At 38.4% G+C, this 17,759-nt stretch overlaps 1 protein-coding gene across 2 annotated transcripts in view; it reads right to left on the reverse strand.

Moving 5' to 3' along the window:
- NAALADL2 (N-acetylated alpha-linked acidic dipeptidase like 2) overlaps window positions 1-16,707 on the reverse strand; it is a 1,503,552-nt gene extending 1,486,845 nt beyond the window's left edge. For both annotated transcript variants that reach the window (XM_070466387.1, XM_070466388.1), the window contains exon 1: window positions 16,607-16,707. The gene's annotated coding sequence lies outside the window, so the exon portion shown is untranslated. The remainder of the gene's footprint in view (window positions 1-16,606) is intronic.
- Window positions 16,708-17,759: the final 1,052 nt, after the last annotated feature.

A 17,759-nucleotide genomic window follows, 5' to 3' on the forward strand; every position in this document is an offset into this window, starting at 1 on the left:
TTCTACTAACCCTGGGGTTCTTCATTTCTTCCTTCTCTAGTTGCTTTAGGTGTAGAGTTAGGTTATTTATTTGACTTTTTTCTTGTTTCTTGAGGTAAGCCTGTAATGCTATGAACCTTCCCCTTAGCACTGCTTTTACAGTTTTTTGTTGAGTTCTTAAGAATTTTCCACCAGCAGAAACAAAAAGCTCTAATAACAATCATTCATTTATGGGAAAAGAAACAACGTTTAATAAGAAATATTTAAAGAAAAAATATTTAAAAACAAAAACAAAGAGTTCCATGGACAAACATATTTTTCTTATGTCTTTCATATAAAACAATGGTATTAAATGAATAGATATTAAAAATTAAAGGTATTTCAACAATAAAAATGTGAGAAAGAGTAAACCATGTCTTGTTACACAATGAATTCCTAAAATTGTTCAAGTGGAACACAACCATGGAATACACAATTCATTATGTCCATTTCAAATTATTCTTTTAATGAGAAGTGAAATTCATAGAATATAATACCAGATAAGCTATTTATCCTTTAAAGTAATTTTAAGATATAGATATTAGAAGGACAATAATTATCACACAATTATTGTCTTATAAATTCTTTAAAGTATATAAGGGAATTGTGGTATAGAAAGTCTAAAACTATCAAAAGGCATCTTGTTAAATAAAAATGTAAACTAGTCTATTATCATATTTTGTGACTATTCCAGAAATAATGCTAACATTTAATTAAAATGTTTTTCACAGGTTTATTTTCAAAATTAATTACCATAAGGTCAGGGAAAGGGATGTTGAAGAAAGTTTTCAAAAGAAATATATATTATTTTGAATAGCAATTTACTTTTGCACAAAGTAGTATTTTTTCCAATATCAATAAAAAGATCTCAAACCAAGGAAAAGTACACATAGCCTTATCAAGGAATCCAAAGACCAAGCATTTTGTTCAGTAATCTTGTCCACAACACTATCCATCTTTTCCTACAAAATGAAAATTTTTATTGAAAAGAATATAAGTATTAAACTCAGATAGGTTCCATATGAATGAACAGAATGTTTATAACACCGACAAACTGTTGATGTACTTGAGATCAATAAAACATAAATTATACATAAAAAAATCATTATTTAATTTATGCAGCCATCAGTATTAGTATTGGTGTAAACACTTCATTTTACATATAACTGAGGTAAAATGTTTCAAATTAGATAAAACAAATGATGAAAAAACTACAGTGAATGAGTAGTGTTTCATTTCTTCCATTCTATTTAGCATTTTTATATACATTCTCTGAAGTACATTTACAACCCTCAAGTTGACCTCCTGTTAAGGTTCACTTCATGGTAACTTTTAACAAAAGGAGTCACAAGTACTTTACCTTTAACAGCCATAATATATCTATCACAACTAAGCTGAAGCTGCCATGCCAGTCACAGAGAACAAGGATTTCAAAGAATAGAGAAAGGAAAATTCCCTAGCACCAGGATGGTAGAAGAAAAGGAAAATCTACTTGTAAAATTCAGAAGCTTTTCAATAAGCTTACTCAATTGAAGAGAAAAGCCTCAACAAAACAAACCCGCATTAACTTAAAGATTGAATACTTATGCAAACAACTTGAATGTCTAAGAGAAACAGAAATGTACAGAGAAATAGTTAGGTTTATTACAGCCAAGTCAGAAGATGCACCATGCCATCATCAATAATTACACTTACAAAGTTTAAAATAACTTTTTAAAAAATACCCTATGGTATGTTGAAAAGACAGAAGCTTAAAATATCAGTTATGATCTTAAAAATATAAGGAAAAAATAAAATAGAAAAAAATCAGAAGTAAAAAATGCTGAGATTTTAACAGGGCATCTCCAGGTAGTAATTTTTTTTCTTTTTGCTTATATATTTCTAGGCTTTCTAAATATTCTGCAATGACTGTAATATCTTGATCACTAGAGAAATTTTATAAAAATAAAATGTTTTTCAAAGAAAATATTCTCTGAAAGTCAATTTAAAACAAATGTAAAAAATAAATTTAAAAAAATAAAACAAATGTAACAAATCAGAATAATACTCTGTTTTTAAATAGTCGTACTGTTAACACCACACTTGAACAATACGGGTTTAAACTATGTGGGTCTAGCTATACCCGGTTTATTTTCAATAAATATGCACCACAGTACTACACAATACTCGGTTGGTTGGATCCATGGAAGTGATATCATAACATGAAAGGCCAACTGTAAAGTTAAAAGTGGAATTTCAACTGAGCAGGGCAGGGATGAGGAGTAGGGATATGTGCCCCTAATCCTCAAGTTATTCTAGGCTCACCTGTACTCTGTTCTCAGAAAACAACAATAAGTAAACAAGTCTTACATATGTGTATGTCACTTAGCTCTTTTTATCCAAACTTCTTCAAATAGGAATAAATGTTAAATGTTTCCATTTTTCCCACACTGCTTTTATACATGAACAAAAAAGCCAACCAAACACAAACTGATCTTTGAATTATTTCTCTTCCTGATCCAGAAGGAAAACACATTTAGGGCTTACATCATATGGAGAAAAAAAATCAAAACTAGTCTTTTGTATGCTTTATTCTGTATGTTTGATTCCAGATGCTCTGACTCTTAATGCACTCTAGCATATCCTCTTATTATGGATAATTATTTATGGATGCTATCGGTGGAGGGGAAAAGGAATATTATTTGGGGTTTGTTTGTTTTTTTTTTTCATTTTGCTTTAGCAGCATGAGTTTAAGTTCCTATAAAGTCAGATCATCTGGAAAGCAGCTTTCTTTTTTTTTTTTTTTTTAGTCCTAGTAATGCTGCCAGTATCCCACTAACATGTTAAGGCAACTTTCCAAAAGAATTAAATAACTTTTTCACATCACTTCATAATTACAGAGCACATATGATATAACACGCAGGTGGTGTTGGAAACATGAACAAAAGGCAATACTGCGGTGATCAGGAGCTCCACTGCCGCTTTGTAAAGCTTCAGTCGAACCCCATTTCAAAGGCTGTATCCAAGTGAAGAAACAGTCTTTGAAGCTTAGAGTGGTACACTTCACTTGAGGAACCTAAAGCACTTTAACAATCAGCATTTTAAGTTCCCATTTTGAGGGTAAAACACTCAGTGGTTCCATAACTGGGGTAAGAGTACCAAATGAATCCAGTGCAGACACAGAGGATTCCAAATAAGCATCCTTCCAAGTCACTGTCCACTGCACGTTTTCACCACGTAAACCTTATTCAATTCTAACCCTGAGAAAGCCAGCTAAAGAAACAATCTTCATTTTCCCAACTTCCCCAGTATCCTCAAATCTGCCATCTCCTCCACTTTAAAACACACCTGTCCTTATCACCTCTCTCATCCCAGGCTTCTAGTCCCAAATATCATCCAGCGGTTCAAGAGGCCTCATCTGGGAATATTCTCCTTATACAGCACTATAGATTCTGGAGGAGCATCTCCTATACTTTTTGGGCTTCACATACCCATAAAGCTAAAACACAAAGCAAAATAAAAATATACATATATGAGAGGATTGATATAGGGTTATCAATTTTTTATCAATAATGTTATTAAAAAGAGTAGGACAGATATGACTACATCATAAACGAGAGTGGAAAAACTCACTGCATCATTAACCCTTATTTTCTCATTTTGGGAATGAGAGGCCAGTGGAAATTTCCTAAAAACCAGGGGAAACTATTCTTCTGGACCATCCCTCCTTCCAACCCTTCTCCCCTCATTCTCTCACCCATTCCCTCAGGTTTTCCTCTGCCCTGGAAAAATAGTCACCTGGTACTCTAGCTTCACAGCTCCCTAAAAGATCAGAGAGGCTTAAAGAAAATACTAAGTAAATTAGGAAGCAATCCTGAGTCTTTTAGTAGCTCCATTACTTAAAAAAAAATAAAGAATAAAAGGGCACTGAAAATGCAAATACACATTTTAATAAAAAAAAAAAATAGGAAGGCCACTACTTACTACAAGGGGTGTTTCTGTGTGTGTTGTGTGTGTTTTAAACTCCAATATATGAATTTGGATAGTGGGAAAGACCTGGATTGTAAGCCAGAACATGAATTTCTAGTCCCAGGTTGATCTTATCTGAGACAGACCAATGTGAATCTGAGCAAGTCATTTACTACTTCTTTATAAATAAAAAGGGCTAAACTTGATGATCTCTTAAAGTAACTACATCTCTAAGAATAGGAATAATCTTTCTAGAGAACACAACTAAATAAATATAAAACAGTGTTAATTTTTGTATTCCAACAATTGTGCTTATTTATTACACCTACTTTAATCAGTCAAATATTTCCTAAAAGGATAAGATATGGCTTTTAATGAAGGACACATAGACTGTTATAACAAAAAGCTGATATTCTAAAAAACTAACTTTTTTTTCAAGTTTACCAACCTCATTTTTCACACTCAACATGTTCAATATCAGAACAAGGAACAAACAGTGAGCTGAAATAGAGTAGCAAAATAAACTTTTAAAAAAGCAAACCCTAAATGTATGTAATAAGCTACTGCTATCTAATATGAACATCAAACCATCATCTCTCTTGTCTATGTAATAAAATATAAATCAAAGTCTCAGATAAAAACTTAGTTTTGTGAATTAAAAACAAAAACACACCAGATAAAATAATATCTTACCATGTAATGACTGTTTTATTTTCTCATTCTGCCAAGCACATAAAACCTCTGTGAAAGGCATATCAGGATTTTCTTTTCTTTCTCAGCAAAGAATAGTTTTCAGTGTCTAATGACTTTAACTAAACTAAACTGAATTCTACCCAAATGGCCTACAGTTATCTGTTATCCCCATAAAAAAACCCTGATTTCCCATATCTGTCTACCATCTGTTTCAGACCACATATTCATATGTACTTGTGGAAAATACATGGCCAACCTGATGTAATTGTTTTATTTTTCTACTTTTCCCCATGCCATCCCTACCATGCAGTGTAACTTGTTGCCATTAAGTGTCTGAAAAGTTGAGCATGGGCCCAGCAGATGGCATTCCTGAGATCTACATGTGACCCATTTACAAAGTTCAGCTCCAATTTGGTTTTAACCCTCCTCATTCCTATTTAGGTCTACCTGCTTAATACAACTCTTGAACATCATTTTTTACTCTTAAGCTTCTTGTTTCTTTACTTGCAAAGTTTCCCTGTCTACTTACATCAAGTATCTTTGGGGACTATCTCAAAACAGACTTCTCTTGTATGACCCTAGCAGTCATCATCCTTCTCATTTCTGTCCTACTCACCAACTCAACCAACCACATCCTCCCAAACACACACATACATAATGTGTGTGCTATCCTCCTTTGTCATCTCAAAAAGGGGCAAAACCTGCCCTTTATGGCTACTCCCAGACAGTTTCAGGGCTTCCCTTGTGGCTCAGCTGGTAAAGAATCCGCCTGCAATGTGGAAGACCTAGGTTCGATCCCTGGATTGGGAAGAGCCCTGGGAGAAGGGAAAGGCTACCCACTCCAGTACTCTGGCCTGGAGAATTCCACGGACTGTATAGTCTATGGGGTCACAAAGAGTGGGACACAACTGAGAGACTTTCACTTTCACTTTCCAGGTCAAGAAATCCTCACTTATTAACAGTCTATTTTCTTCTCAATGTATCAGCTTTGCTTAAGCAGTAAAAGGCAGTGAAGTGATAATATGGAGCTCTATCTTCAACCCCTAAACACACCTGACTAGGCAACCTCTATGTGTCTAGCAAGGACCAGGATAGAGGATACTTAACAGTTTATCATCTATTTGGAGAAGAACATCTTCACATGGGCAATGGGGCTGAAACTTGAGAGTAGCTTTGATTTGGCTGCTATGATATAGCACATTATAGGGTACTTAGCTTTTGTCATTAAGATAAATTCATTTAATAAATTTAATAAGCACACTCTGAAAAGTGAAAGTGTATTCACTCAGTCATGTCAGACTCTTTGCAACCCCATGGACTGTAGACCACCAGGCTTCTCTATCAATCGAATTCTCCAGGCAAGAATACTGGAATGGGTAGCCATTCCCTTCTCCAGGGGATCTTTCTGACTCAGGAATCACTCCCAGCCAAAATCACATTGCAGGCCAATTCTTTACCATCTGAACCAAAAGCAGACAGCACACTCTGGGCACTATAATGATAGATAAGTAAGGAGGTAAATAATAAAAAGACACAGTTTTTGTCCATGTGGCAAGCAAAGCATGATGGGAGTTATACTGAAATTGGTGTCAATATTCAATATTCATAGCAGCATTATTTACAACAGCCAGGACATGGGTGTAATCTAGATGTCCATGAAGAGATGAATGGATAAAGAAGTTGTGGTACATATATACAATGGAATATTACTCAGCCATAAAAAAGAACAAATTTAAGTCAGTTCTAGTGAGGTAGATGAACCTAGAGCCTATTATACATAGTGAAGGAAGTCAGAAAAATGAATATCATGTGTTAATGTATATATATGGAATCTGGAAAAGAGTACTGATGAACCTATTTGGAGGGCAGGAATAGAGATGCAGACACAGAGAACAGACCTGTAGACAGTGGGGAAGAAGAGGATGGTACAAATGGAGAGAGCAGAATGAAACATATACATTACCATATGCAAAATAGACAGCCAGAGGGAATTCATTGTATGATACAGGGAGCTCAGTGTGGTGCTCTGTGACAACCCAAAGGGTGGGATGGGGTGAGAGATGGGAGGGAGGTGACATATGTGTAACTATGGCTTATTCATGCTGATGGATCGCAGAAACCAACACAACACTGTAAAGCATTTATCCTCCAAAGAAAAATAAATAATTTTTTTTTAAATACTTAAAAAAAGAAAATGGTGCTAATAAAGGCAGCCATATACACAAGAAATACAGGACCACAGTAGAGGGAGAATGACTGGCTCTGGAGGAAACAGGTGCGGATATTTACAAAAAGAGATAATGCTAGATATGTGAGCACCTGTCATTTAGAGAAAGGAGAAAGGTATTCCAGGGAGAGTGTCCATATATGTGCAAAGAAGAGAGCACAGAAGGATTACTTATACCACAAAGTATGTTTAGGATAACAGACAGGACATGAGGATGGAGTCTTTAATGGGAGGCGGATTATACCAGGCTTTGTTCACTAGATAAGAAGTTTAGCTTCATCCCAAAGGCAGCTGGAATCAAGAGAGGAGAAATATCAAGCTGGGAGAAATATCAATAACCTCAGATATGTAGATGACATCACCCTTACTGCAGAAAGTGAAAGAAACTAAACAACCTCTTGATGAAGTGAAAAAGGAAAGTGAAAAAGCTGGCTTAAAACTCAACATTCAAAAAACTAAGATAATGGCATCCAGTCCCATCACTTCATGGCAAATAGACAGGGAAACAATGGAAACAGTGACAGCCTTTATTTTCCTGGGCTCCAAAATCACTGCAGATGGTGAGTGCAGCCATGAAATTAAAAGACGCTTGCTCCTTGGAAGAAAAGTTATAAGCAACCTAGACAGCATATTAAAAAGCAGAGACATTACTTTGTCAACAAAGGTCCATCTAGTCAAAGCTATGGTTTTTCCAGTAGTCATGTATGGATGTGAGAGTTGGACTAGAAAGAAAGCTGAGTGCTGAAAAATTGGTGCTTTTGAACTGTGGTGTTGGAGAAGACTCTTAAGCGTCCCCCTTGGACAGCAAGGAGATCCAGTAAGTCCATCCTAAAGGAAATCAGTCCTGAATGTTCACTGAAGGACTGATGCTGAAGCTGAAACTCCAATACTTTGGCCATCTGATGCAAAGAACTGACTCATTTGAAAAGACCCTGATGCTGGGAAAGACTGAAGGCAGGAGGAGAAGAGGACGACAGATGATGAGATGGTTGGATGGCAACACCAACTCAATGGACATGAGTTTGAGTAAGCTCCAGGAGTTGGTGATGGACAGGGAAGCCTGGCGTGCTACAGTCCATGGGGTTGCAGAGTAGGACATGACTGAGTGACTGAACAGAACTGACTGATAAGAGGGATCTTTGCAGTGATAATTAGTTCTATATCTTGAACCTACATATGAGACAAAATGACAGAACTATATACCCAAGTTGTACCAATGCCCACTTTCTGGTTTTCACCAGGAAACCAAGCAAGAGTCTCTAACAGGGGTTAATTAGGTGACTAGGTTATCTTTGGGAAAATTCTTAGAAGAGGGATAACTCGTTGTGACCCCACGGACTGCAGCACACCAGGCCTTGGAAGGCTGCATAGTCCACTGAGTCACAAAGAGTCGTACACGACTGGGCGACCAAACTGAACTGAACTGGAGCCTTCCAACATAGCTCAGAGTACCCCGGCTGGAGAATCATCATCTTATTTTACAGCTCCAAGGTGGTGATTTACATATCATTTAGTCTGGCCTATTCTGAGGTAGACAGGAGACCCTTGGTGATTAGGGTATCTTCAGGAAAATTCTTAGAAGAGAGGTAACTGCTAACCTATGATTTCAGGTGTGAGTTACTAGAAAAAGGCTTATCCTAGGAACCATGTACCTCCTGTAGACAGAGCCTCCCTGGGAAATATCACTCACATGCCACCTCATCTCAACAAGAAGCAGTAAAGACTTGAGGCATTTTCACAAACATACACACACAAGAATAGGCTTCCTGCATAATTAGCAGCTGTTTTGCTTGAAAATACCTGGTTTTCAAAGTTTTCTGGGAATTTAGCAAGATTAAATTTAGGAAAAGGGTCAAAGACTACAAGTCATTCCCAATCAGATTCACATCACTGAAGGTCAGATGAAGGATGCTATTATCACATAAATGTAATTTAAAAATTAAACTGACTTCTATAACCAGCAATTAGAAAAAAAAAAAAAAAAAGTGGTACAGTGCGCCACCAACCAGAAGGAGTTTACTTTGGTTTGAGCATTCTCTGAGAGTTCTGAAGCCTAGCAGGGAACATGTTTTCAGGTTTGGTTCAGAAAAGCGGAATGGCCCCCTCTGGAAGCGGACTACGCTGTGAGTGCTTCTTAGAACTAGGAGATGCCCCCAAGATATCAAATCACTGAGTAGTCTGTTAAGTTGAAAATGAACAAAAATTTTACATCATTACTATTTACAGAGAGAGTATGATTTGTTTAAAAGTGTTTCTGCTTTGTGTTTCATTTTTTCTTCAGTAAGTGTAAAAAGATAAGGAGACCCAAAATATATTTAGGAATATATTGAGATCATTTTATCACCAATGATAATTGGACTCAATACACAGAAGTAAGAGGGCACAGACTATGCAGAGTTATAAATTTACCAACAGATAAGGCTAGACCAATATAATAAAGCCCTAAAACTGAAGAAGTTCATGAATAATTTTCTATGTGAAGGCTGTAAATAAGCAAAAACCCATTTGTAATATAGAAAGCATTTATATATGATGTATAAAATGGAAAAGTTAAAGAGTATAGAATTTTCATTATCTGTTTTTTAAAGGATTCATAACTTTTTCTAAAGTTTTTCATGACTGAACATATAAAACATAAAATATCTATAATAAACTCCTAGCCAAACTTTGATAATTAATACTGAGAGCAAATTCCCATTATGAGTAAAACCCAACATTCAAAAAATTGAAACCATATTTATAAGCAAGTAGTTGGGGAAAATTATGCTGAGCTGAAAATACAAGGTTTCTGTGAAAGATAAATCATCTTTCTTATCTGAACTACTCAGATCAAAATGTCAAAACAATTAAATTACAATTTTGTCTAACATCAATATCCCATGCAATAATGCAACACAGACAACCCTGATATCAAGCATACTATTTACTTTTAACTGGCAGACAAATTGAGCAATGAATCAAATGTTGCTAAAGAAAACATGAGGCACACTGCCAGATCAGAGAGGTCAAGGAATCCATTAAGATTCACTTTCTATACAACTGTATGTTTTTGGCTAAGGGAGAAAAAAGTCATCCATTCTCTTATACAAATATGAAAATATATTAACATAGGGCAGATAATTTAACTGGTTCCACGTCAAATGTGGGGCTTCACAGTGGTGAAGAATGATGCAGCGGTAAAGAATCTACCTGCCAATGCAGGAGACACAGATTTGGATTCGATCCCTGGGTAGTGAAGATGTCCTGGAGTAGGAAATGGCAACCCACTCAAGTATTCTTGTCTGGAAAATTCCATGGACAGAGGAGCCTGGTGGGCTATAGTTCATGGGGTCACAGAGTTGGACATGACTGAACATCTGAGCATGGCTGCATGCACATCAAATATGACTAGAAATCACACAGAAAATGAATCACATCGATTTTACAGTTTTACGTAGATGCTTCTATTTTTGTGTATACATATCTGTGTATATGTGTTTGCACAGGTGGAGAGAAAAAAAAGGAGAGCTTAAATTTTTATCTTTACAGAGCCTAGTTCTTCCACATTGCTATCATATCTATTTCTTTGAATATGCAATGTAAAAGTTACACCATTATATTTTTGTGCTGTAGAAAGCCCTCAAATGATCTTAGACTACCTGCTCATTTTTCAGTTAAAACAAATCAAAGGCCAGGGAAGACAAAGACATAAAATCAAGCTGGGAACAGAACTGGGTCTAGAACTCTGGGCCCCTGACTCCTATTCTTTTGTACCAATCAAGTCATATACTAAAAGCATGGACTCCTGAAAACTGGTAAATATTGTCAGAAGAAACAATTACAGGCTCCTGTTGGTATATCATTTTATATTTACTTGCTTTTTAAGGAAAGTGTTCTGCTTTCAGAAATCTGCTAAGGCTTCATGAGAAAATGATGATGTACTAGAATTTTCTAACCAGGCATATTTGAATTTCACACACCATTCATCCCTAACATCCATTCAGGATTAGTAAGTGTCTTAAAGCCTTTACATCTATAATCGTAATACAGAATTTTACCTAAGTGCAAATCACTGATTTATTTTCATTCTCTAATGGGCTAAAATTTTTCACATATATTTTTCTATGTGTCTAAAAGAAATGCAGCATTATAATTAAGGATATGGATGCTGTAACAGGACTGCTTGGCCCCACTATAAACCACTATGTAACCTTGGGCAACTGAACCTACCCACCTGAGGCCTTAGTTTCATTTGTAGAAATGACACAACCCACCTCATAGGGTTTTGGTGATGATTAAATGAGTAAATACAAACCAAACAACAGTGCTGGCTCTTAGTAAATGCTAAAAAAAAGTAATAGCTATTATTACTAATTTTTACTCAGCTAGTAGAGTAACATACTGGAGCTAAAGTAGTATCAGAGATCATGTAGAACAGGAATCAGCAAGCATTTTCTAAAGGCCCACAAAGTAAATATTTTAGGCTTCTTTAGTCATACCATCATCTCTGCCTCAACCACAAAACTTCATAACCTATGACAAATGCAGGCACAGACAAAAAAACGGATGGATGTAGTTGTGTTCCAATAAGACTTTACTATTCACGAAAACAGGGAGAAGGCTGGATTTGACTCAAGGGCCAGTGTTTGCAGCCTCCTGATGCAGAATAACAGCCACACTCTACTGAGAAAGTGAAAAGCAGACAGGTCAACTGAGCAACAGAAAATCAGTTTAGCAAGCCACTGGCAGGAATAGAACTAGAAGCAAGAACTCTACAGTTTACTCAGGTAAGTGTTTTTTCTACCTATCCATGTGAGAGAACCTCCGAGAAATCGCTCCATCCCAATCTACAAACAGAAGCTTACTCTCACACAACATACAAGATTGGCAGAAAATGGACAGATTTTGAAAACTTATGAGTACACTGGAGTTCATTATTCTATTCTAATTTTGAGTGTCCAATAATTTCCACAGTGAATTTTTTAAAAACTCAATGCACTCAGTTCTCTTCATATGGCATTTATCACTTCTCTCCAAATATTTGTATACATTCTTTTCTTCCTCACTAGAAATTTTAATTTGAAGGCAGGGATCATGTCATTTACATCTCGGTATCACTATCTTTTGCCAAGACTTCACACAATACCCTATTTTATAATTATGCTTTAATAAATAAATAATCCCTAAATAACTGAAGGAAAGCCATCTCAAACAAGGTTCTATTTCTAACTGCAAAATTCTCTCCATCTTGTCCAATCACTCATCCATAAGTAATGCTATCAAAATGCTCTTTCCTTACATTCAATATGTTGCCAATCCAGTCATTTTCAAAACTCAACTGAAATCTATTCCTAGCAAACATCTCTTTGTAAGTCTAATACCACCTCTCCATAAGGTGATTAATCCCCAGCAACATTGTTCTCTATTAGATCACACTCTGTACTTAAAAAGTAAACTATCTGTTTAATATGATAGTAATATTCTTAGAACATTACTGCAGTTAGCTAGCAGCACTGGAGGTTAAGATTCAGTATTTTTACTCTCATCATAGTCTTCCTCAGATTTCATAATATAATCTTGCTTATTTCCTCCTTCGCCTCTACTATTTTATAACCTCAACTTCCTTTCCAAGGCTTCTCCCAAGCAGAACTCAAGGTAGAAATTCTCCCTTTTCTTTCTTCAACAAAACACAACAAAGTTCTTTGCTTTGAGAAATTCTTAGAATCTCAAAATATTTTCTCATCAAAAACTTGGTCATTTCCCTGACCAAATGAGAAAAACAGATAATGTTTCCTACAAACTTCTCATGCACTGTCTGCTACTCGTCACAATGAGAAGAAAAGGAATCCAACAAGAAAATCTACCCCCCACCACACACACACACACACTGCATGTGTCCACACAGTTTTCCTTCTCTGTGTGTGTGCTCAGTGGTGTCCAGCTCTCTGCAACCCCATGGACTAAACCCCACCAGGTTCTTCTGTCTATGGAATTTTCCAGGCAAGAATACTGGAGCAGGATGCCATTTCCTACTCCAGGGGATCTTCCTGACCCAGAGATCACACTCATGTCTCTTGCACCTCCTGCACTGGCAGGCCGATTCTTTACTACTGTGCCCCCTGGAAGTCCCTTCCTTCTCTCTTATCACTATAGGTAAATAGCCCATAATCCTAGAAACAGATAAGCTCTCCTATTCCAGCCTCTCAAACATACTCAGCAATACTGCTCCCCTCTCTCTCTTCTGCATCAACAATTTTCCATCTTTATTGGCTACTTCTCCTAAGCATAACAATATATTAACACTATTGTTCTGTACATCTTTAAAACTCTTTATATCACATAACCCTCCAACTAATGATCCATTTCTCTCCCTTCCTTTTCAATAAAAATCTTCAAGGGATATATACCATCACTCTCTTTAACTTTTCTTCTACTCCTTTGTCAAACATTCTAAACAAGCCTCACCACCTATCACTCCATGGAAACTGGTATCATCAAGGTCATGATTTCCTTTGCTAAATCAATTCTCAATCCTCATCTTTGACAATCCCCCTACTTCTTCAAATGCTTCCTTGATTTGTCTTCCAAAGACTCTCCATGATCCGATACTCTCCTGCTCCTCCTCTTACCTAGCATGGAGCTCTTTTTCAGACTCTTCTGCTGGTAGCTCCTCATCTCCCAATGTTGGAGGCCCCCAAGACTCAGTCCCTGGTCCTTTACAGTTTTCTAATCTCATATATTTTTGATGAATTTACTCTATCTCTTTGCTTTTAAAATCAGTTGTATAATAAACAATCCTAAATTGTTGGGTTTAGGATTTAGGATTGGATGTAGGATGCTGAAGAATCCTAAATGCATATTGTTAGCCTGTTCTCAGGGCTTCCCTGGTGCTTCAGACACTAAGAAATCTGCCCACAAGGTGGGAAACCCAAGTTCAATTCCTGGGTTGGGAAGACATCCTGGAGAAGGGAATGGCTACCCACTCCAGTATTCTTCAGAGTGCATGCTTGACATCTCCACTTGGATATTTAAAATGCATCTAACCCTTAACAAGTCCAATTCCAAATGATTTATCTTCACCATCATGTCTTTTTCCTGCTATCTTCCCCATCTCAGTAAATGGAAGTTCTACATTTTTGGCTACTTGGGTGATTAAGTTCTCCCTAATTTCTTTTGCTGGCACACTCCATATCTAACCTGTCAGCAAATCCTGTGTAATATACTATCAAAGTACATCTAGAATATGAACTTTTCACCATCACTTTTCATACCACCCTAGTCTAAGCCACCATCTCCATCACATGGATTATCATAATCACCCAACTGGTATCCTAACTTCTGCACTTGTTTTCCTTTAATCTGTTCTCAACACAATAGCAAAAGTAACGGAATTAAACAGTTCTCTTAGTAGTGATCAAAACACTCCAAAGGCTTCCCATACCACTTCAAGGAAAAGACGAAGCCATTATAATAGTTAATTAGCACTACCTAGCCTCAAACTCCTTTAAGACCACATATCCTACTGGCCTCCTTTCTCTATGCCACTCCACCTTGCTGGCTTCTTTGCTGAGACCTGAACACACCAAGATGCCGGGCCTCTGCATTTTTTACTCTCTATGCCTGAAAAACTCATGCCCCAAATATCACATGGCTCACTCCCTCATCTGCTTCAAGTTCTACTGAAATGTCACTTACTCCAGGGGCTTTCCCTTAGGCTATTTTAAATGCTATTTTAAACTGCTAAACACACATGCCCACACCTTCCCTTGCCTTAGGTTTTCCAAAGCACTTTGTATAGGTATACCTCATTTTACTGTCCCTCCCTTATTGCACTTCCCAGGGAGTGCATTTTTTAAAAACTGAAGATTTGAAGTACCCTGAATTATCAGATGATGTCTAGCATTTTTTTAGCAACAGAGCATTTTTTAATTAAAGTACATACTTTTAAAAGATATAATGCTACTGCACACTTATTAGACTACTGTATAGCATTACATAACTTTTATATGCACTGGAAAACAAAAATACTGTGATTTCCTTCATTGCAATATTCTCTTCATTGTGATGGTCTGGAATTAAACCTGCAGTATCTCCAAGGAATTTCTATATATTATCATATTTTTCTATGTATTACACATAATGTGTCCCTCCACAAGAATGTAGATTCCAAGAAAACCGTACTTTATTCCAGTGCCAAAAACAATGCTGGGCATATAATAAACATTTGTTGATTAAATGAATAAACAAATATTGTGCTCTCTATGTGAATCTGATGCTGCTTTTCGTAAGCTATAATTTTATCATTTCACTCTTGTTAGTCCTATAGTAGTCTATAAAACTCTTTGTATGGTACCAGGAGTTTAGATCACCCTTGTGAAGAGGAATTACTTCTCCATTCCTCAGAAGTCCTGAGATCAGAAGTTACTGCCAATTGCAAAGAAGAAAAATCTGAGTAGTTTGAGGTGAAAATATTGTTGAAAGATCCCGTCTTTCTATTAAAAATTCTTAGAGGGAAAAATAAATAAAATGGGGGAAAGCCAACTCAAACATCAAAGCCTAGTTTAAAACCCAACCCTTTTATCAATCCCTTCCTTCCCCATTCACTTTGTCACTAACCTACAGTAGTGCTCACCATGGCCCCTTCTTCTGGATATGTGATCTCTGGGGGACAGGGTCCTAACCTGTCACCAGCTATCCATGATTGACCTTCAAAGAACTGTTACTGGGTTGAACTGACTGGAGTGAATACCACAGGAACTCCTGACGTGACTGCTTATTTGTCAAGGTGTAGCCCACCAAAAGAGGCAACACCATCATCTAGATTACTAAGGGTCAGTTTCAAGCAAACTCATCTCCTCTGTTCTGCATGGCCAACTGAGGCAATAGGACACAGCCCAATAACTTAAATCACACGTCCAAGTCCAGCCAGGATCCAATACTCTGCTCCTCAAACGCACAAGCCACGGTAAGCAAAGCCTTGCTAAGAACAATGGAAAAGAAAAGGATACTGTATGTGTACTTGTTATTCTAACAGTGCGGGGCAAAAGAAAACACCACAGGATGAGCTACCCAATAAAGAAGAAAATAATAATAGTAGTACTAAGTATGCAAAAAAAGAAGAGACAGAAAGACTACAGGATGAAGAGGAGAGAAGAATGAGACCGTGGGGGTACTGTGGTGTAAGAACCAGACACTAGGGTGGAAACCTGCTCAAGCATCAACATTCTCTCAACTTCCTCCAGCAAGCCCTGGTGCGCGTCCTCCGGAGCGGTATTCAACGCCACCCCTCCGGCGAGCCGTCCCTAAGGCAGGCTGCGCAGCGCCGCCGTCTCTACCTGCGTCCCGCTAGGATGCCCCGGGGGCCGGGCGTGCGTGCGTGTGTGAACGTGTCAGAAACGGGTGATCCGGCGCTGCGGGGCTCCGGGAGGTGGGCGGGGGCCTCGAGGCGGGGCCCGGGGCTGCTCCGAGGCGTGTGCCCGAGGCCGGCCAAAGCCAGGTGCCCCGCCGGGCGCCCCTCCAAGTCGTTCTCACCCAGCCGCCGCCCGAGCGCCCCTCTGGCCCGAGACTTGAGCCCGATCGGCGCGCCGGGACCCGCGCAGGAGTGCGGCCCGCGCCTCAGCTGCGCCGGTCCCGGCAGGAGGGGAGCGGGGGAAAGGTCCGGACGGCTGGGCCGAGGCCGCGCCGCCTCAGAGCGCCGAGCTGCTTGGGGCAAAACTTTGGAAACAGAAGGACTCGGATTACCTGAGCGGCGCGGGCGCGGACTCGTCTGCGGTACGGCTGCCGGGCGCGGGCCGGGTTTTCAGCAGCCGTAAAGCGGGAGGAGCGCTCGAGCCCTCGCCCCCGAGCGGTGGCCCCGGCGCCTCCGCCGCGAGCGTCAGCCGCTTGGCAAGCAGCGAGCTGGGCTGAGTCATAATAAAAGACACGTTTGCCGAGAGAAGTGGGAAGGGGGCCTCGAGTAGCGGTGTTAAATGGCGACAGGCTCAAGAAGAGAAAGCTTTTTTTGTTTGTTTCTTTTTAATGGGCAGAACTGGAAAACTTGTCCCATGGTGGGAAAGAGATGAGATTCTGTTATAAGTTGCACATCCTTTACAAAAATGTTTCTAATAAGGCTTTTTAAAGATAATTCTTTTAAGTGCATTGCCTCCGGAGCCAAGTAGCTAGCTGGGTTGAACGCTGAGCCTTGTCCCTTCCAGCTTTAGGGCCTTATTCTGCAAGTTCCTCCAGTCCGCGCCTTTGTTTCTTTCATCTGTTAAGCAGGATAATGAGGGCACCTCCCTCAAGAGAGAATACTGGGAGGGTATTTGACGTTGAGCTCGCAGTTTGCACTTACTAAAGCTTAATTATTATGCTTTAAAAATAAAAGGGGGGATAAGTGAAAAGAGATCTTAGATGAACAGCTTTGAAAGGAAGACAGAAAAAAATTTTTCAAGAAGTATAAATGAGACAAATGTCTCAATGGAAGAAAAGAAACTGGAACCTCTAAGAAACAGATGAGACCAACAGAGGTAGCTGAGATGGGAGAAGAAAAAGGGGAAAGAGGGAAGAAAAAAGAAACTAGGCTTGGTGACCAGAAAGCTGACGCTTCATAGGAGGAGGAGCATGTTTATAGCTATTTAGAAAATCATGATACACTCCCTCTCTGCTGAGGGAGATTTGAAAAAAATATTTTAAAAGATAAACAACTGTTTAAAATGAGCCCCAAATGGGGAGGCTTTGCTCCAATGAATGAGATTTGGCAGCTCTGCAAAATGAGGAAAGTCTTCCCGTGCCGCATCTTAGGGGGTTGAGTCATCAAACTATAGCAAAAAAATAGTGGGCTGGATTCCTGAAAGGCATGCCAGATGGATGCATTCTGCTTAGTTTTAATAGCTCTATGATGTTCCCTCTGTACTGT

The sequence above is a fragment of the Odocoileus virginianus genome, chromosome 4 (genome assembly GCF_023699985.2).
Source record: "Odocoileus virginianus isolate 20LAN1187 ecotype Illinois chromosome 4, Ovbor_1.2, whole genome shotgun sequence".
NCBI lineage: Eukaryota > Metazoa > Chordata > Mammalia > Artiodactyla > Cervidae > Odocoileus > Odocoileus virginianus.